The 21,557-nt window shown below is 45.9% G+C and overlaps 1 long non-coding RNA gene across 1 annotated transcript in view; it reads right to left on the bottom strand.

The window, feature by feature from the left end:
• LOC141144752 (uncharacterized) overlaps nucleotides 1-21,557 on the bottom strand; it is a 79,217-nt gene that overhangs the window by 5,101 nt on the left and 52,559 nt on the right. The gene's annotated exons all lie outside the window — the stretch shown is intronic.

Genomic DNA, 21,557 nt, shown 5'->3' with positions numbered 1-21,557 from the left:
TTTTTTGATATTTTCTGGGTCACATTTCCTCCCCTCCAAACTGTATTGATTTTGTCAATCCCAAAAAATTTGGCCACACTAGGGTCCTTATTGTGATGTGTCCTGAAATGGTTGGAGAGGCTATGTTTCGGGAACCCATTTTTAATATTATTTAGATGTTCATTAATGCGGGTACATACATTTCGTTTAGTGCGTCCCACGTATTGTAACCCGCATGGGCAAATAATGAGGTAGGTTACATGGGTCGATTTACATGTAATGAACTTATCAATTTTAAATTCACTCCCTGTGCTAAAAGATTTCAATTTTAATACTTTTCCTAGCATTATTCCTTGTCAATTTGCACGCTTTACATTTTTTACAGTAATAGAACCCTGTTACATCCAAAAACGTACCATTTTTCTTTGGGAGAGTTAGTACATTTGGGGCTAATCTGTTCGGTGCATGTTGCTAGATAAACCTGAGGCGGTCAGGCAGTCTGTTTTTCTCCTGTTTGAATTTTGTTTTTTCGTATGTTCCTGGGCATAAAAACAAGAAAGCTGATACCCTTTCCAGACAGTTCGCTACTTCTGAAGATCGACTTACCGAGCAGTATATAATCCCGCCTCACAAAATTGTCGCACAGATCTCTATGGCTCTTTCCCAACAGTTGCAAGAAACCCAAAATCGCATTCCTCAAGGCTTGAAGATACCACCAGGTCGTCTGTCCGTAGGCCCTAGCCTCAGAAAACCTGTACTCCTCTGGGCACATGATGGGTGTGTTATCAGGTCATCCTGGTGTCACCATCACTCTTAAGACCTTGCAGCGTCATGTCGGGTGGCCTCATATGAAAAAAGATGTTACCAACTATGTGGCTGCCTGTCCAACTTGTGCTGCTAATAAAGTACCCCGCACATTGCCTACTGGACTGTTACAACCACTTCCTGCACCTCGCCAGCCTTGGACCCATTTGACTATGGACTTAATTACAGACTTACTCAAGTCCAAGGGCATGACTGCTATATGGGTCATAGTGGATCGCTTTTCCAAAAAGTCTCATTTTGTACCGCTGCCTGGAATACCTACAGCAGAAGCACTGTCTACCCTCTTCCTTTCCCATATTGTGAAACATCATGGCATACCTACCAATGTTGTCTCAGACCACAGATCCCAGTTTGTTTCCCGATTCTGAAGAGCATCCTGCAAAAAACTGGGAGTAACGCTCTCACTCCCTACCTCACATAACCCTCAAACAGATGGTCAAACCGAACGCATGAACCAGACCCTGGAAACCTATCTTCAACATTATGTCAATGTGTTGCACTCCAACTGGTCTGAGTATTTGCCTTTGGCTGGATTCGCCATAAACTCCCGTTGGCACAGTGCTCTTCATACCACACTATTCGACAAAACCCTAGGCTATCACCCTCAGACTTTTCCCACTAATTTAGCCTTCTTCTGGTGTACCAACAGCAGATCAGCAGGTGAAAAATATTCTGCTACACTGGAAAAAGATTTGCTTATTACTACGGAAGTCAGCAGACAAATATTTGCTTTTCTCCATATGCCGTGGGGGACAGAGTTTGGCTATCAACCAAATACATGAGACTGAAACAACCTTCTACCAAATTGGGCCCTCGATTCAACGGTCCTTACAGAATTATTGCTCGAGTTGGGCCAGTCTCCTGTCGGTTGAAATTGCCCTCCAGAATGCAACAGCCACCTCCTCCTGTTCTTGTTGATGGACAAAATGAGTTTGAAGTCTCCAAGATTCTTGATTCAAGAAGGCAGGGTAGTGGCCTACAGTATGTGGTTCATTGGAAGGGATATCCCGTCATAGAGCGTTCCTGGGTCTCAGCCAAAGATTTGCATGCCCCTGCTCTTATTCGAGACTTCTATGCCTCCCACAAGTTTCACTTTTTGAATTGAATTAATGAAGTAAACTAACTTTTTGATCAAATTTTCATTTTTGAGATGCACCTGTATACGGTATACACACGATGTGGAACCTTTTCCATGATAATTGTTAAAAGTAGAGTAAAAAAGTTAATAGGTTTCTGCAGGAGATCTAAAAATGCAAAGCTCTGCAGTGGGAGTTTTGATGACAATCTGAAATGCATAGAACACCCACCCTCACTGCAGCTGAATCTGCAGCTGCATACACACTAAAAATAGAGCCTTCGGCATACAGGCAGTGGAAAGAGGCCCTCAAGTGCGATTATGTATTTGCATCCAATAATGGTGTAAAAGGTAAATGATTAAAAAAAGTAAAAAAAATAGGATGCCAATAGAATATTTAGCTTTCCAAAGCTTGGTATATCAAACAATCTTCGTTTGTGTTATTAAAAAAAAGTATTTCACCATTAATAAGTCTCTTTTTTTTTTTTTATTTTGATTCTGGTTTCTTTCTGATTTACTCCAGAGGAAGCCTTCGCAGGTTGGCTACTCTGCAAAGAAAAAATTTTACAACAAATTAAATTTTTGGACACTGTAACCAAGAAAAAAAATGAATGATGCAAATAAGCTTTATTGGTTTTAATGCATATTATGTATGCTTTTAAGATGTAGCAATAAAAGTTTTGTAATTTTATACAGAATTCCTTCATGACTAGCACCTGAAAAATCACTGCTCCTTGAGCAAATCCTTTTCTCCCGTGTGGATATTTATGACGGGAGTCACTTTGGGTTGGGGGAAGGGGAGCTTGAGGAACCCAGCTTACCTTAGAGAGGTCTGGAAACCAGCTCCCAGCTCCCCTGGCCCCTCTTATATGCAAGTTACCCTGTGTCTATTAGGGGCATAGGGTGACCGAGAACCCCAATAGGGTCTGCACTAACCAGACTCACGATTTCATTTTACACCTGTTATCGAGGGTTCTATATGTGTGGTTTCTGTTGAAAAAAAGAAGTGGTTCTTTCACTTGGGAAAGTAATATTTCTGAACAATATCCCTCAAGAAATATATGAAGATAAATAATTCCACCTTTCAGACTGCTAGAACATTGTAGGAGTGTTTCATAGACTATTGCTAGATAGTTTGAGGTGAGGTGGGGGTTGTTATGTGTTTGTTAAGTGCCTGTATCCCATTGTTTCTGTCTGCCTTGGGAGCAAAGTATTATGGGATGTATATGTGGATTAGCTGCTAGAGGGGAGGGGGGATTTCTCCTGCAGTCCTTTCCAAGAGCCGCAGGCAGCATATACACCACTCCTTCACTGCCCTAAAGATGCTGCTTTCAGGACTTTTTTTTTTTAACATCCTGCCAGCGTAGTGCCCCAGTGTGAAAGTACTTGGGCTCTCACACAGGGGCTTGCAGGGAAGGCGTTTTTCAGGCGATTTGAATAAACAGTCTTTTGCTTCTTACCACCCTACACTGATGCCTCGACAAGTGACTGGGTGGGCTAAGGGGTCTTGGATTGTGCTGGTAGTGGGCAAGGGAAGCTTAAATGACAGACATACTCGAGTACAGGGGTCTGTCACAATATTATTTTGGGATGTGTTGCTTTCATCCTTCTTCTGACCCACCTACATATTTACTCATAATTTGATACATATACGTTCACATAACTCCTAAAAAGATCATTCAATTAACGTTAGCGTGTTTATTTTTCAACGCCTGCTACTTCAGATGCTGACTTTTAAAATATGGACACTTACCTGTCCAGGGTCGCCCGCGATGTCGGCACCCGAAGCCGATCTATCCCTCGTCTGTCGGGTGCTGCCGCCGCCATCCTTGGTAAGGAAATCAGGAAGTGAAGCCTTGCGGCTTCAATTTCTGGTTCCCTACTGCACATGTGTGTCTCGCTCTGCGCTATCCCACTGGTCCCTGCTGTTGGGAGCAAAATACCTGTATTAGACAGGTATCTGCTCCCCCCTGAAAGGTGCAAAATGTGACACAGGAGGGGGGAAGAACCAGAAAAGCGGAAGTTCCATTTTTGGGTGGAACTCCGCTTTAAGGATGAGGTGGCCGCCTGCTCTTTAACCACTTCCCGCCTGGCCTATAGCAGAATGGGTGGGGGGTCTGTGCTAATAATTAGCGCATTGATTATCAGCACAGCCCCATCAGATGTGCCACCATAGCTGCCAAAAAGGTGCCCATCAGCTGCCAGTCAGTGCCCCATCAGAAACGGATGTAGGTGCCTATACCAGTGCTACTCAGTGCCCATCACAGTCCCAATCAGTGCCCAGAAGTAACATCTGTCAGTACCTCATCATCAGTGCCCGTCAGTGAAGGAGAAAGCAAAATATTACAACTGAAATGAAGAAAAACTTTCAAAAATGTCTGGCTTTTTTAGCAAAAAATAAAAACCCCAGTGGAAAGAAAAAGAAAAGGAAAAAGAAGAAAAATTTTGATTTAAATCTGATTTTTATCAAAATCTATTTTAATAAAATGCTTTTGGAGTAAAAATCTATTTAAAAAGATCGCTTTCTATTTAAGATACATTCATAATTTCGTTTATTCAGCATGAAATGGAGCTTAGTTATGTAGCATGAGGCTATATATATATTCAACAATATTTACATTATTGGTAAACTCATTTAATGAATCCAAGCTCTGCAAGATAACATGCACTAAATTGATGCATTCACACACTTTCACAGTAACCATGAGATAAAACAACGTTCAGGAATATTCCTTTATCCCATTGTTTTGCAAATCTATGTACACTACAAAAACTGTATGATTGAATCGTTTCAGATATGGCTGTTTTACTAACCTGACAGCTTATTGTTCTAAAAAGGAAACTTTCATTTTGTTTGCAAAGATTTAAGATTCTAACTACCAGCAAGAATAAGTCCTTAAATTTAAAGAGCATCTGTCATTTTAGATCCATCATGGCAGCGCCCGTTAGCGGGCATTCAATCACCTGCTGCCGCCACCTCCCTCACCGTGTTGTGTCACTGCCACATCACCAGCCTCTCATTAATGTGAATGAGACTGCCGGTAAGTCAACAGCGGTTCAGAGGAGGAGCCGCTGTGGGACAAAGATAACAGTTGCTTTTTAAAAATTATGATTTAAGTCTAGGTTCACACCTATGCAGTTGTCTTTGATGCCTTTTTCATACATGTTTTTCAGAGCATTTTGCATTTTTTTTAACCAGCGTTCATGCAGTTTTCATGTTTTGCGTTTCTCTTTAAAGGCACTGTAAAACACACTGTATAAAGCTGGTTGTTAAGGAGGGGGGCTGGGAAGCCAGCCGCCGCGTCCCTAAAAACCGATGAGTCATCAGCTGTCAGCGGGGTTCCCACTGAAAGCCGAGTTGAAAAAAAATAAATGAATTTGCGAGAAAAACGGTGTGGGGTCCCCCCCAGTTCCATACCAGGCCCTTCGGGTCTAGTATGGAGTCGGAGGGGACCCCCACGGCAAAATTAAAAAAAAAAAAAAAAAAGGCGTGGGGTCCCCTCCAAAATTGATACCAGACCCTTATCCGAGCATGCCGCCCGGAAAGTCAGGAAAGGGAGGGGACGAGCGATCGGATGCTTTGGTGCAGCACCTTTCCCCCATGTTGATGAGGATAAGGGCCTCTTCCCGACAACCCTTGTCCGGTGATTATCGGGGTCTGCGAGGGGGGGGTTATTGGAATCTGGAAGCCCCCCACCCTATGTGAATGTGAGTCGGTTATCTGTCTATGTCGGGAACTGCGACGTGCACTGCTGGTTCATTCCCCCCCACCCCTTCCGTCCATGTCGGGGTGGGCGGGTGACGTGCACTGCGCGTCGACGTCACTCGCATCTCTCCACCTGTGCGCGTCCCACACAGGACGCTAGTGCACGTGGAGGTGTTTGTCCATCTGCGTGCTTCTTCATGGGGGTATTTTGGCGCCAAGCGCCAGGTGCTTCGCGATGCCCGGGTGTTGACGCACTCTTCCCCCACTTACACGTTGCGTGACATTGGGGGCGTATCCTGGTCGTGCCCATATAGCCCTGTCCTCGGTGGCCTCCTGTCCTGTTCGGATCCATCCACACACACTGCGCTGTCAACTAGGAATGGATAGTTTTTTCACTTTCCCACCTAAGGTATCCTTGTCATCCACTCTTCACTACTATTTATTTTATTTATTTATTTTTTGGTTGTCACTAGTAGGTTTTACTTACCTACTTCTCTTCTCCACTACATATGTTACTGTCAGTAGCCATTGTTACCCACCCACTCCCCATTTTCTCACTTTACCGTATACCACTAGTCATATCACCTATCCTTCATTCCCTGTGTCACTACCAGATACTATACTATGCCATCTTTTAGAATCGTTACCACTGTCACTGTTGACACTGTTCCTAATGGACATTTTTATCTACACTTATTCTCAGCCCTACACAGATCCGCTCTTCATGGATGCCGGTCCACCTTGGTTGGGGCTGTACTGTTGAGTCACTTCCTCCCATACGCTCCCTCAGTACCCGTGCCTGACACTACCGGTGGGCCCCCGTTATCCAGTGCTCTACCACGCCTCCTACACACAGCAGACCTGTATGTAAGTTATGTAAGTTATTACTATGTGATTGGTCCCACCCCAATTTTGGATATCACTTCTTCTGTTGTATGTCAAATATAGGATAACTATTCATCTCGTTTCAGATTATGATCACATGCTTTGCTCCTGATGAGTGGGAATACCAAACCACGAAACGCGTCCAGCTAATGAGAGAGAGAGAGAGAGAGAGAGAGAGAGAGAGAGAGAGAGAGAGAGAGAGAGAGAGAGAGAGAGAGAGAGGAGAGAGAGAGAGAGAGAGAGAGAGAGAGAGAGAGAGAGAGAGAGAGAGAGAGAGAGAGGAGAGAGAGAGAGAGAGAGAGAGAGAGAGAGAGAACGATAAAACGACAACTTTTTTTTTTTTGTTTTTATTTTTTTTTACACTTTTTTAGTAACTTTAGTAACTGGTACCAGGTTTGGGTCTCTCAAAATGCGATGGCATCTTGGAAGACCCTGTGAAAGCATATCCTAGTCTGTGCAATGCTGAGAGAGATCTCTGTCTAACTAAAGCCATGTCTAAATTTATATATTATACCTATACATTTTATACCTTATTTGTGATGCAGGATTGAGATACCTTACCCAGGGTCTCTTCCCTATCACATTTGGCAGACTAGTTAGTCTGGAGGACATTCCCATCTTTGTAAACACTGTTTTATTATGTGGACCAATAACATGTATGTGCATATAGATGAAATTGTGGGTCATACTACCACTATTAATTATTGCTTTTACCCGATCAATCATGGTCCTATTGTGTTTCATAAATTTCTATAGCTATATTATTTATTCCTGGCTTTCTGGCTTTCCCTGAGACTATGTACCTCATACATGCGTAGGTGTATTTGGGATCCTGAAGGGTTTTACGACCATCATCACTCATTTGTATTTTACTTATTATAGTCCTACTGTATATATTTAAGCAATTATATCATTAATAGCTGGTTGTCCCCGAGACTGCATGCTTCATATAAAGTCCCAACTGCCCCCAATTGTTTCCCTTCCTCCCCCCATGCTTTCTCTATGTGAATGGGTATCGGGTATGTCGTACCCCTACCCATTCACCAAAAAAGCAGTGAAAAGGTGGGGGAAGACGTTATTGGATGGCCACGCCCCATGCCTATATACAAGGCCCCGGAGAGCGTTTTAGCGGCAATGGCAAGGAAGAAAAAAAAAGGAGGGAAGAGGGAGGAGGAGGGAGGAGGGAAGGAGGGAGGAGGGAGGGAGGGAGGGAGGGAGGGAGGGAGGGAGGGAGGGAGGAAGAAGAAGAAGAAGAAGACACTGGGAGATGACAGCTCTGGGAGAAAATGGCAGCGGAAGAAGGCCGGGGCACTGGGAGAGAAGACATTGGGAGAGACGGCAGCTCAGAGCTATTTTACTAATAAAGGAATTTTAAAAAACTGGCTCTTGTTTTTCCTTAACTTTCCACTGCATTTTTGGTGAATGGGTAGGGGTACGACGAACCCGATACCCATTCACATAGGGTGGGGGGCCGAGATCTGGTGGTCCCCTTGTTAAAGAGGGCTTCCAGATTCCGATAATCCTCCTGCCTGCAGACCCCGACAACCACCAGGCAAGGGTTGTCGGGAAGAGTCCCTTGTCCTCATCAACATGGGGGCAAGGTGCTTTGGGGTTGGCAGCGCAGAGCCTCCCCGGTGCTAAACCACCCGTGCCCCCCCATGTTGAGGACATGTGGCCTGGTATGGTTCGGGGGGGGGGGGGCTCACTCGTCCCCTCCCTTTCCTGACCTGCCGGGCATGCTCGGATAAGGGTCTGGTATGGATTTTGGGGGGGACCCCATAACGTTTTTTTTTTATTTTGGCGTGTGGGTCCCCTCCGAATCTATACTAGACCCAAAGGGCTTGGTATGGACCTGGGAGGGGGAACCCCCACGACGTTTTTTGTTTGAATTTTTTTGCCAATTTTTTTTTTTTTTTACATTCAGCAGGGAACCCGCAAAACACATCAAAAATCGCATCACAAGGCATCACCTGCGTTTCTGGTGCAGCTCCATTGAAATCTATTAGCTGCAATTCGGGGGAAAAAAGTCCCCGACCCTTTCTAAAAATGCACAGGCCACAAGAGCCATTTGAAACCATGTTAAATGGACTGTAGCGCATTTCTGCAAACTGCAAATTGCACTAAAAAAAATGCATAGGTGTGAACGTAGGGTAAATCGAGTTCATTTAACCACCTCCTTCCCAAGCCTCTTCTTTTTTAAATTCCTTTATTTTGTTATAAAGAAGGCATAGATACATAGTCCAGTATAAAGCAGGTTGTACATTTTCATACATTAACACGTTTTGGATCCGATAAATGGAGACCGTAGACCAAGATCAAGTTATCCACCAAGCAAGTGGGATAATATATGTGTGTTCTAGCCAACCATAAATCATTTCTAAACATAGTAAAGCAAGGTACCTGCAAATGGGCCTCCTTGCATAAACCTTGAACAGATCTTAAACAATATTGATATGTGATGTAAGGTTTAAAACATTTTAAGACAAATGTGTCTTATGCTATATGAGTATATATTTCCTGCTCACCGTGAATGACATATTCTCATTAATTCGTTAACGCCGTCACCACGGCTACCTGGTGAGCTTATCATTACAAAAGAACAGAAAGAGGAGGGTAGAATGAAGAATAGGAGGGAAAGCAGGGGGAGGGAAAAACCAGAGGGGCTTAGGGAGGAGGGGGAGAAGGGAGCAAAGCAGAAGGGAGTTGGAAGGGCATGGCTGCGACACCGCCCCCCCCCATCGGACCCAACCGCCAGACCCCAGAGGGGTGTGTACAGGTGCCTGTTTTAATAATATCTACGGGGTTGCCATTTCAGGTAGGCTGGGTTTGTGCTTGGGCCAACTCCTGTAGATATGTGTTAGTACCAACAAAATATCTCCAGGGTCTCCACTTGTCATTAAATTGTTCCTCCTTGTTTTGTAGGGTTGCAGTCAGTTCCTCCATACGTAGGATACAGTTTACTTTCGAATACCACAGGACCCCTGAAGGTGGGAGGGGATCCCGCCATAACGCGGGGATGCAAGCTCTCGCTGCATCGTCAAAGTTTTTTTGTATTTACGGGTAGGTCTTGTGGTTAGGTGTAGAAGGCATGCAGCTGGGTTATCTTTAAGTTCGACCAAGGTCAAACTTTGAATAGTCGAAGTCACCTTCTCCCAAAAGGGTCTCAGGACCGGACACGACCAAAAGACATGTAACATACTTCCCACTTCCGTGCCACACCTCCAACATCTATCCGACAGCGCAGGATTCATTTTGTGCAACATATATGGGACTCTATACCACCTGGTCAGGATTTTGTAACCCGATTCTTGATAATGGCTCGCAATCGAGGACTTGTGTGCCAAAACCAAGACCTTCTCCCTTTGTTGTGTGGTAAACTGAGTCTCCAGGTCTCTTTCCCACTTCAATAGGAACTCTGGGGTCGTGTCCTCCCCCTGAGTAGTGAGGAGGCTATATAAAAATGAGAGTGTGTGTCTCATTGATTCCCCAGATTTACAGAGGGATTCCAGAGGAGTGTGACCTCGAGGGACATAGGGAGCCTTCTGAAGAGTCTGCAGAAAGTGTCTAAGCTGGATGATGCTAAGACTGTCTAATGGAGGTTTAGTGAGTCTCGAGATGGTGGAAGGAGATGGCAGCTCTCCCTGGGGCCAAACCCAGAGACTGTTTCTCGTGGGTAATTAATTAGTTGTCTCAATCTACGACTTGTAAGTCCGGGAGTAAAATCCGGGTTACCTATGATAGGTGTCAGGGGGGAGGGTAATGGTGATATGTCCGTAGTACGGAATATTTTCCTCGCTACCAGGAGGGTAGCTCCTATCAGCGGGTGTGTTTTCTGGTCCTCCGGAAGTGGGGACAAGAGCCATGGGGACAAGAGCAGGGGGATAGAGGAGTCCTCAATTTCCATACCCACCCATTGTTTTGAGTCCTTGTTACAATGCCAGTCAACAATTCTGGCAAGGTGTACAGCTCGGTAGTACCGGAAGATGTCTGGGAGACCAATACCCCCCCTCTCCTTGGGTCTGGACAGTGTTTGCATGTTTATTCTGGGGGATTTATGAGACCAGATAAACTCCCTCACAATAGACTGTATTTGCTTAAAGAAGGTCATTGGTAACTTTATCGGTAATGTTTGGAGTATATATAAAACCCGTGGTAGAGCCGTCATTTTCAGTGCATTGCACCGCCCAAACCAGGTCAAAGTGAGTTTGTGCCAAGTCTGAAGGTCTATTTTAAGTCTCTGGAGTAAGGGTTGGAAGTTACTTGTGTACAGGTGTGTCAAGTCCGGAGTGATGTCCACCCCCAGGTAGCGGATAGATTTCTCCGCCCATCGAAACGGGACGGATTTGCTCATATTTACTGCTTCCGTGGCTGGTATTGTGATATTCAACACTGCGGACTTGGCACAATTGACCTTGAAATTTGATACTTCGCCATACAACCTTAGAGCTGACAAGATGTTGGGCAACGAGATCCGTGGATTGGAGACGAAGAAAATCAGATCATCGGCGAAGGCCGCGATTTTGGGGTGTCCAGAGGACTTCGTGATCCCAGTTATATTGGGATTCCTACGAACGCTACACAGGAACGGCTCAAGGGTCAAAATAAAAACCAGTGGAGACAGGGGGCACCCTTGTCTCGTCCCGTTAGAAATGTCAAAAAAGTCCGACCGCCACTCATTGACCCGTACCGCCGCCGAGGGAGCCGAGTAGAGAGACGATTTCCAGCCTCTCATGTTTGGGCCAACACCAATATGTTCCAGAGTGGCCCGCATAAAATGCCAGGCCACTCTGTCAAAAGCCTTTTCCGCGTCCGTAGAGAGTAGCAGAAAAGGCTTCTTGATGGACCGCGCTTCGTGTATAAGGTTGAGGACCCTAATGGTATTGTCTCTCGACTCCCTCAGCGGCACGAACCCTGCCTGGTCAAAGTGGATCAAATGTGGGATATGCGGCAATAGTCTGTTAGCCAGAATTTTGGAGAACAATTTAAGATCTACGTTTAGGAGGGCAATCGGGCGGTAATTACTGCAGTGGTTAGAATCTTTCCCCTCTTTTGGGATCAAAGAAATAAATGCCTGTAGGGAGTCTACCATGTTGGTACTGCCCTCTTTTAATGCGTTGTAGGCTTTCAGAAAGTGTGGCGATAAGTTAGACCCAAAGGTCTGGTAGAAGGTCAGGGTGAAGCCATCCGGCCCGGGTGCCTTCCTAGGCTTCGTTTGTGCCAAGGCTAGCGAGAGTTCTTCGGGTGTGATGTCTGCCTCCAAGGAGTCTCCTACATCAGCTGACAAAGTAGGCATACCCAAAGACCTGATGTATTCACCCGCTGGCGCCTCCCTCTCTGTCAGAGGCCCATCAGGTTCCCCCCTGTGTAAGTTATATAATTGTTGACAGTAAGCAGCAAATTCATTAGCTATATCCCTGGAGGTATGGACTGTAGATCCCTGTGAGGTCACTATAGAGGGAATGTAGGTGCGTTGTCTCGGGCCACGAAGGAGTCTGGCCAGCATGGTACCTGGCTTGTTAGAAAATTCAAACATGGACCTTCTAGCCCAGGCCAGATTTTGTACCGTTTTATGGTACAAAAGGTCTTTCAATTCACCCCTGGCCTTTAATAAAGCCTTGAGGTGTGTTTCCGCTAGAGACTTTTTGTGAAGTAGCTCGAGAGTCCGCACCTGGGAGAGCAAAAGATCAATCTGTTTGGTCCTTTCTCTTTTTTTTACAGCCCCAATCCTAATTAACTCCCCTCTTATTACACATTTATGGGCCTCCCATACTGTCATTGGGGACAACGAGGGATCTATGTTTTCTGAGAAGTAATTGGTCAGTGTCCTGCTTATCTCTTCACGTACCTCTGGGATTTGTAGTAGTGACTCGTTAAGTTTCCAGGTTGGGGGGACCTGAGTTCTGTATCCCAGCATAGGGTTACATGGGTGGGGGCATGGTCAGAGAGGGAAATGTAGTCAATCTGAGATGCGGTGACATACGGTAAATCTTTATGCTGGATCTGAAATAAGTCTATCTTGGAGTATATACCATGCACCACAGAGAAGTAGGTAAAATCCCTCTCCCCAGGGTGCATGATCCTCCAGGGATCAACCAACTGTAGGTTGGTCAATTCTACCTTGAGTTTTTTTAAGGTATGAGAACGACAAGTGAGACGCCCCTCTCGATACGTCTAAATAGTGGTTCTGAGGCAAAATTAAAATCTCCGCCCATCAGGAACAAACCCTCCCGGAAATCCAGGATTAAGGGAATGAGAGATCGCAAAAAAGACAGGTGGTCAGAATTAGGGAAATAGACGTTTACCAGGGTCACTGTGGTATTTCTGATTTTGCCTTTTAAGAGCAAGCATCGGCCCAATGGGTCGGCTCTTTCTTCCAACAGCGTCCGCGGTAGTGATCTGGCTATCAATATGCTGACCCCCTTTGATTTCGATATAGGGGAGGGAGCATGGTATGCATTGGGGAAGTCCCTGTTACAAAGTCTGGGGACTGCCGACTGCTTGAAATGGGTTTCCTGGATGAGCGCCACCTGTGTGCGTGTTTTTCTGAGATCTGAAAGCAGTCTGGAGCGCTTTTCCGGAGTAGCCAGACCCCTAACATTGAGGGGCGTAAATTTTATCTCCCCTCTAGAGTGTAAACCCGGGGGCACTCCCGGGGGGGCCATGTCGCGCACCAATATCAAAACGGGGGGGATAGAAAAAATCAGAGAGGTATAAGGAGGGAAAAGAGGGGGGAGGGGTAATGAAAGGAAAAAGAAGGAGTGGAAGGGAGGGGTGAAAAAGGAAGGGAAGGCTAGATACAAGGGGAGGACGGGGATTAGGAAAAAGGAAGGAAGTGAAGTTGGAAAAAGAGGAAGGAAAATACTAGGAAGGATAAATTAATTATCCAACTGTTGCTATACTAAGCCTTGCGCAAGTATGCGCTTCCTATTAGAGGGTGTGATAGGCTAGACTCTGCGACACAACGGGAGACGTGTCGTCAGGAGAGAACCGGCATAATTAGTGATACCAGACTGTTACCGCTACAATCAGAAAACAATATAAAAGTCCATAGACAACTCTGATTCTATGCTGTGGTATCTTCAGGCTGTGCGTATGCAACCTCCTAAAATGAAATGTATATCCACTAAGGGAACTATATGAACCAACATTCCCAATACAATGTAAGTATTGCAACTATCGCTCTTGACTAGCAGCAAGAGGGTAATAGACTAAACACTACTCCGTGCCTTTTAAATTAGGGCCCCCCCACACCTCCACCTCATGACCCAAATATAAAAGAAAACAAAAAAAGATAACAGAGGGTAACAAAAATGCCCTTAGCAAAACTATGGAACCCTGAGGGGGAAGTGCGGCGAGACGCCCCCGCATCATTTAAGTCAAAACACTAATTCAAGGCACTTCATCTTTTTACGGAGGGGTAAAAAGTTCCTCCAACATACACCTAATATACCCCTTAAATACTTTATGTCCCACTCATCCCGGAGGGACCAAGCCTATTTTACAAGGTATTTACAAGTTAAAATCTTTTTCTTTGCCGGAAAATTACTTAGAATCCCCAAACATTATATATTTTTGTTTAGCAGAGACCCTTTAGAATAAAATTATTATTATTATTATACAGGATTTATATAACGCCAACAGTTTGCGCAACGCTTTACAACATCGGGGAAGACAGAAAAATTAAAATACAATTCAATACAGGAGGTATCAGAGGGCCCTGCTCGTTAGAGCTTACAATCTAGAAGGGAGGGTCAAGTGGAACAAAGGGGAATAGCTGTGGGGGGATGATCAGATGGACAAAATGAAAATACAGTTAGGTGTGGGTATGTCATGGACATACTACTTCCAGACCTGCAACAGGGCTCAGGAGCATCCCCACCAACAGGTTCCTAGTAACGAACAGGCGTGCGCCAATGTGCATGTGCCGATCGCAGAGATCGCACGCACAGTAATGCGGCATTGGTGCCCAGTGGCCTTTAAGAGGGGCTTCCACCATTCAGCTCTTGCTGTTTGATCTGCAGCTTCACCTGTGACCTGTTCCTGTAATCAGCATCCGATCACCTGACCTGGCTCTCTGACCACGCTGCTGTCTCCAATCCTGAACCTTGGCTTTTCGTGACTCCAATTCTGTTTACCTGCCTGCCTGATCTCCTGTTACCAGAAACCAGCCTGAACTTGACTATTCCTTGCCTGCCGATTCTGTTGAACTGATCCACTGTGTATGACCCGGCTTGTCTGACCTTGCTTCTGGCTGCTGTGTGCACCCTGCTCACCTGCAGCCTGCTCACCTGCAGCCTGCTCACCTGCACCTGGCACTCCAGCCAGTTCCAGTGTCTCCCAGTGGACATCATCTCCAGTTCCAGAGAATCCACCAGGCACTCATACCCCGCTGTGCTCCGTGCGGTCACTGTCCTCAACTCTAGTGATCTGGGAACCAGGGCTGTATGATAGGTCTCCCTCTGCATATCAGGCTCACATACGAGGTACGTGTCAGGGTAGGATAGGCTTCTCTGAAGAGGAGGGTTTTCAGGGATCATCTAAAAGCTAATAGAGTAGGAGATCGACAGACAGATTGGGGTAAGGAGTTCCATAGGCTTGGAGAGGCTCTGGAATAGTCCTGAAGACGAGCATGGGAGGAGGTGATGAGAGAGCTAGAGAGAAGGAGGTCTTGAGAAGAACGAAGAGAACGATTAGGTTGGTATTTGGAGACTAGTTCAGTGATGTAGCTGGGGTTAGAGTTGTGGATTGCTTTGTAGGTAGTTAGTATTTTGAATTTAATTTGTTGGGTGAGCGGAAGCCAGTGGAGGGATTGACAGAGAGGAGTAGCAGAGACAGAGCGGTTGGTAAGGTGGATGAGTCTGGCAGCAGCATTCATGATGGACTGAAGGGGGATAAAGTATGCAGAGGTAGGCCAATGAGGAGGGAGTTGCAGTAATCGAGGCGAGAGATGACCAGGGAGTGGATTAAGAGCTTTGTTGTGTCATTGGTTAGAAAGGGGCGTATTTTGGAGATGTTCCGGAGGTTTAGGCGGCAAGATTTGGACAGTGATTGGACATGGGGCTTAAAGGAGAGTTCAGAGTCCAGGACTACTCCTAGTACCTTGGCATGTGGGGATGGGCTGATAGTTGTGCCAACAATTTTGACCGAGAGATCAGGGGAAGAGGCACGTGGGGGAGGAAAAATGTTCAGTTTTGGATAGATTAAGTTTGAGGAAGTGGTGTGACATCCAGACTGATATATCTGATAGTAAAATAGTGATACATGAGGAGACTGGAGGAGACTGTAGGAGTCAGTTGAGGGGTAGAGAAATAGATTTGAGTGTTGTCACCATAGAGATGGTATTGGGAGCCGTGGGCTATCAGCTGACCCAGGGAGGAGGTGTAGATTGAAAATAGGAGAGGTCCAAGAACCTTGGGGGACCCCAACAGAGAAAGGAAGAGGAGAGGAGGCAGTAGAATTGTAGGTAACGCTAAAGGTGCGGTTAAATAAGTAGGTAGAAAACCAGCGAAGAGTACAGTCACAGAGACCAAAGGCATGGAGTTTTCTGAGGAGGGGGTGGTTAACCGTATCGAAGGCAGCAGAGAGGTCCAGAAGTAGGAGTACAGAATAGTGTCCCTTAGTTTTGTCCGTTAGTAGATCGTTTGTTAGTTTTAGGAGAGCAGTTTCTGTGGAATGTTGAGGACGAAATCCAGACTGAAGGGGATCAAGAAGGCTATTATCAGCAAGATGGACGCTCAGTCGGTTGTAGACTAGTCATTCAAGGAGTTTGGATAAAAAGGGGAGCAAGGAGATGGGGCATAGGGTGTTAAGATTGGATGGGTCCAGTGAGGGCTTTTTAAGTATCGGGCAGGCAAGTGCATGTTTTAAGGAATTGGGGAAGATGCCAGAAGAGAGGGAGAGATTGAAGATGTGGGTTAGAGAGTGTAGAATAGAGCTAGAGGGTGACTGTAGCATTTGCAAGGGAACAGGATCCAGAGGGCAGGTGGTAAGATGGACATTAGCAAGTAATTTAGCAACCTCTTCTATAGTGGTGGGGCTGAAAGAGGGAAGTAATGATTGTACCTGTGGACATGAGGTGTCTGAACAGTAGAGATCTCCTCGCGAATTGTATCAATCTTCTGTTTTGAGTGATTGGCGATCTCCTGAGCAGTGAGTGAGTTAGTGGGGGGAAGCAGTGGAGGGCGAAGTAGAGAGTTGAAGGTAGAGAAGAGTTGACGGGGAAGGGATGATAAGTTTTTAATGAGGGTGATGAAATAGGTCTGCTTACTGGCTGAAATCTTTCTGGGACTTCGTCTTACGTCACAGGCGCTCGAGAGCTCAGCTGTGTTTTTTCAGACTTCTAGTGTGATCTGTTTGCCAGGGTTGAAGGGGGCGAGGCCTAACTGTGTGTGTAGTGAGGTGGGCCAGTGTGTCCAGTGAGGCTAGAAGTGAAGTGTTGTAGACAGAAGTGGCTAGGTTGGTGCAGGACAGGAGGTGCGATTTTGTCATAGAGGTGGTCAGTAGCAGAGAAGAGAAGGGTTGAGATGGCAAAGGTTTTTATGGGTAACCATTAGGTGTATGGAGGGTGAAGAGGCAGAGGAGATGGAGAGAGTGAAGTTAATAAGGTAGTGATCAGAGAGAGGGTAAGGAGAGTTGGAGTGGTTGCATGGAGTGCATAGGTGGGAAAAGACGAGGTCAAGGGTGTTGCCTTCAGAGTGAGTAGGAGCATGTATCCATTGCTTCAGGTCAAAGGAGGAGGTTAGACTGAGAAGTTTGGATGTTGCAGGAATATTAGTATTAGTAGGGATGTTGAAGTCCCTAAGAATGATTGTGGGGATTTCAGAAGAGAGAAAGTAGGGTAGCCAGGCAGAGAAGTCATCAAGAAAGGATGATACTGGACCGGGGGGCGGTAAATCACAGCTATCCTTAGAGAAACTGGGGAAAAGAGACAAATGCAGTGCGCCTCAAAAAAAGAGAGTGACAGTGAGGGAGGTGGGTGAAGTACTTGTGGGTCTAAGAGGATTCCAACACCCCCTTCTTTGCGTCCACTGGGTCAGGGGGAGTGAGTCCAAAGAAGACCACCGAGGGATAGAGCAGCAGAAGACGCAGTGTCTGATTCGTGAAGCCAGGTTTCGGTAATGGCAAGGGATTAAATGAGTTAGTGTTAAAGAGATCGTGGAGGGAGGTGAGTATGTTACAGACAGAGCGAGCATTCCAAAGGAAAGGGAGTCTGGTCTTGGGAAGAAGAGAAAAGGAAACTAGACTGTCTGCATTGTGGCTGCAGCCAGAGGGTGTACGATAATGGGCATGTTGAGTACAGCAAGATGAAGGAGGCCCAGGATTTGGGGAAACATCACCAGAAGATAGAAGGGTGAGGGAGGTAATGTGGGAGTGTGATTTATATGAAGGGACATGCCCCAATGGCTTGGAGTATTGGGCATGTGGATTTAGAATTAGCCAGAGTTGGTGAGTGCAGTAATATGGAGAGGACAGAAGTGAGGGTGATATATATATAAAGCTGTGGGGTGGAGAGGAGGGGTGTAGGAGAGATAGTTTAAGGATAGAAGACACAGCTGTCAGAAGGAGTGGTAGACATTGCATTTTAGAAGGGGGAGGAAGAGCTGAAAGTGTAAACAAGGTCACCTGTATTGTATGTTTCAAGGTGTTTTCTTGTGTTCCTTCTCTTTGTGCATTCACTGAAGTGCAGTCAGAAGTGCTCCCACTTAGAGAAATACCACCACTTTGAGAAAAAACCCCATCTGCAAACGTGCCACCCCATGGCAAACGTGCCTTTCCCAAGAGATTCTATATACAGCTAGCAATGGGGGTAGGGTGCTTCTAATTGCTAATCGGGGAATTAGTAAAACAAAGCAGAGAAAAATTCCCACTTTAGAAACAGACTTATAGGTGCATAGCTAATAAAGATAAAGAGGCCATAATTTAATGGAAAGGCATGGGGGGGAACAAAAACAATAACAATGTGGGCAATCAACAGATGTTTAAGCAAAAGAGCATACCAAAAGAGACTTAAGATACAGTTTTCAGTAATGCGATTCTAGCTGGAGTTGCAGCAGTAAGAGCATACTTGTGGGAGAAAAAAAAGATGATATTTTCAGATCAGACAGTCAGATGATAAGTGCAGAGTCAGAAGTTCTCCCACTTAGGGAAATACCCCCACTTTGAGAAAAAACCCCATCGGCAAACGTAAAATGGTGGGTGTTGCAATTGTTTTATGTCACACAATATTTGGGCAGCGGTTTTTCAAATGCAATTTTTTGGGAAAAAAAAAACCACTTTCAATGAATAAAAAAAAAAAAAAAAAAACAAACACACACACACACACACACACACAACAGTAAAGTTAGTCCAATTTTTTTGTATAATGTGAAAGATGTTACACCAAGTAAAGAGATACCCAACATTTTTTACCTTAATGCATTCCTTGCATTAACCAGTTGCCGACTGCCGCACGCTGATGTACGTCGGCACAATGGCACGGGCAGGCATAAGGGCTTACCTGTACATTCCTGCCTCCCAGCGAGCGGGGGGGTCCTATCGGACCCCTCCCCATGCCTGCGGTGGTCTTCATAGCTTCAGGAGCGAGGGGGAGGCCACTGCTGAGGGGGGAGGCCACTGATTCATGGCCACCCCTTTGCGATCGCTCCTGGCGATTAGAATGCTTCCTCTGCTTCTGTAATGTAAACAGAAGCAGAGGAAGTGATGTCATCGCTCCATGTGAAGCCTTTTCATTCCGGCTTCCGAGGTGAGAAGACATCCAAGTAAGTGCACCAACACTACACTTACAGTAGAACATGCAGGCACACTAATCATCCCCCGATCACCTCCCCCCCGCACCCCCTGTCACAGTGACACCAATAGCAGTTTTTTTTTTTTTTTTTTTTACCGATTACTGCATTGGTGTTATTTCTGACTGTTATAAGTGGTAGGGCAGTTAGTGGTAGGCCCCTTTAGGTCTAGGGTACCCCCCTAATAAAGGTTTAACCCCTTGATCACCCCCCAGTTAACCCCTGTTGTGTCACCAAGCGATCTTTTTTCTGATCGCCGTATTAGTGTTGCTAGTTAGCCAGGTAAATATTTAGGTTCAGCATCAGGTTTTTATAGCGTCAGGTACCCCCATATACTACCTAATAAAGGTTTTAACCCCCTGAATGCCCCCTAGGTAACCCTTTCACCAGTGATCACCGTATAACTGTTACGATGACACTGGTTAGTTAGTTTGCTTTTTATAGTGTCAGGGCACCCACCGTTTAATTACCTAATAAAGGTTTAACCCCCTGATCACCCGGTGGTTGATATAAGTTAGGTTTTAGGGTCAGATAGGGTCTGCGTCGCCGCAGGCAGCGTCAGGTTAGTGCCAGTACCGCTAACACCCACGCACGCAGCATACACCTTCCTTAGTGGTATAGTATTTGAACGGATCAATATCTGATCTGATCAGATCTATACTAGCGTCCCCAGCAGTTTAGGGTTCCCAGAAACGCAGTGTTAGCGGGATCAGCCCAGATACCTGCTAGCACCTGCATTTTGCCCCTCCGCCCAGCCCACCCAAGTGCAGTATTGATCGATCACTGACACTTACTAAACACATAACTGCAGCGTACGCAGAATCAGGCCTGATCCCTGCGATCGCTAAGAGTTTTTTGGTAGCGTTTTGATACAGTCGCTGACAGTCAGGAGCTTTTTCACCTGTGAGTCTCACTAGTGTACCACTAAATTTAGAGCCCAAAATGGTAAATCGAAGGTACACTAGTGAAGAGGCCTACACGTTTCTGAGCATGACAGATAGTAAGGAGGAAGTCACTCATCTGTCAGATTCAGGCTCAGAAAACGAACCTGTAGACAGCAGCAACTCCATGACAGATAGCTCTGACGACGGAGTTGTGGTTGCTGCCAAGGTCAGGCGTACCAGACCCCAATCTTCTTCTGCTGTTGAGGTGCAAGAACTGCAGGGCTCTCGTATGGAGCAGAGAAGTACTAGCGCCGCTATTCCTTCTATTCCTTCTGGTGAACTGGCAAGCACCAACGGCCTAGTACACCCTGGTCGTACATCCAGCACTGCAGTAACACTTTGTGACATGGCGAGTCCCATAAGTGCAGTTCAAGCTGGCGAGGGGGCAAGCACAAGTAGTGTCCCGCTGCCACCAAGAAGACAAAGACAGGCCCATTGAGCCCAAAGTGCCCTTCCTGCTGCATTCGCCAATCCTAATTGGGAACCCACCACTTCTGCGGCACCCGTATTTCCCCCATTCACTGGCCAACCCGGCATGCAGGTGGAAACAGTTGATTTTACTTTGCCGTTTTTCACCGAAGATCTCTATAGATCTATAGTGGACCAAAGCAATTTGTATGCTGGTCAATACATCGCCACTAATCCCCAGTCCTCCCTTGCCAGAGATTGAAAAACCAATTACGGTTTCCGAATTCAAGATCTTTCTGGGCCTATCCCTCCTCATGGGCATAACCAAAAAGAGTGAGTTGCGGTCATATTGGTCCACTGACTCAATTCACCATATGCCCGTGTTCTCTGCCTCCATGACCAGGGCACGATACGAGCAGATCTTGCGGTTCATGCACTTCAACAACAATGAACTCTGTCAACCTCGTGGAGACCCTGGATACTATTGGCTCTACAAAACCACTTCAACCAACGTTTTGCAAACTTGTTTACTCCCCATCAAGTTGTCTGAGTTGATGAGTCCCTGATTAGGTTTTCTGGCCACTTGTCATTCTAACAGTATCTTCCCAGCAAGTGTGCCAGATACGGGGTCAAGATGTATAAGCTGTGACAGGGCCACAGGCTATACATGTAGTTTTATGGTTTACGAGGGAAAAGATGGTGATGTAGAGCCGACAAACTGCCCTGACTACATAGGAAGCGCTGGCAAGATTGTGCGGGACTTGGTGTCACCCTTATTCATAAAGGGGAACTACTTATACGTGGACAATTACACAAGCGTGCCACTTTTTAGTCACTTGTTTGATAATCAGATTGGAGCATGTGGCACTGTGCAATCTAATCGCCAGGGCTTTCCCCAGCGGCTTGTAGTTTCCAATCTTAGGCTGGGGGAGAGAGCCTGCTTAAAATGT

This window comes from Aquarana catesbeiana, linkage group LG05 (assembly GCF_042186555.1).
Source record: "Aquarana catesbeiana isolate 2022-GZ linkage group LG05, ASM4218655v1, whole genome shotgun sequence".
NCBI lineage: Eukaryota > Metazoa > Chordata > Amphibia > Anura > Ranidae > Aquarana > Aquarana catesbeiana.
The sequence above is the reverse complement of the archived record's forward strand: the minus strand, read 5'-3'. Positions and strand labels throughout refer to the sequence as shown.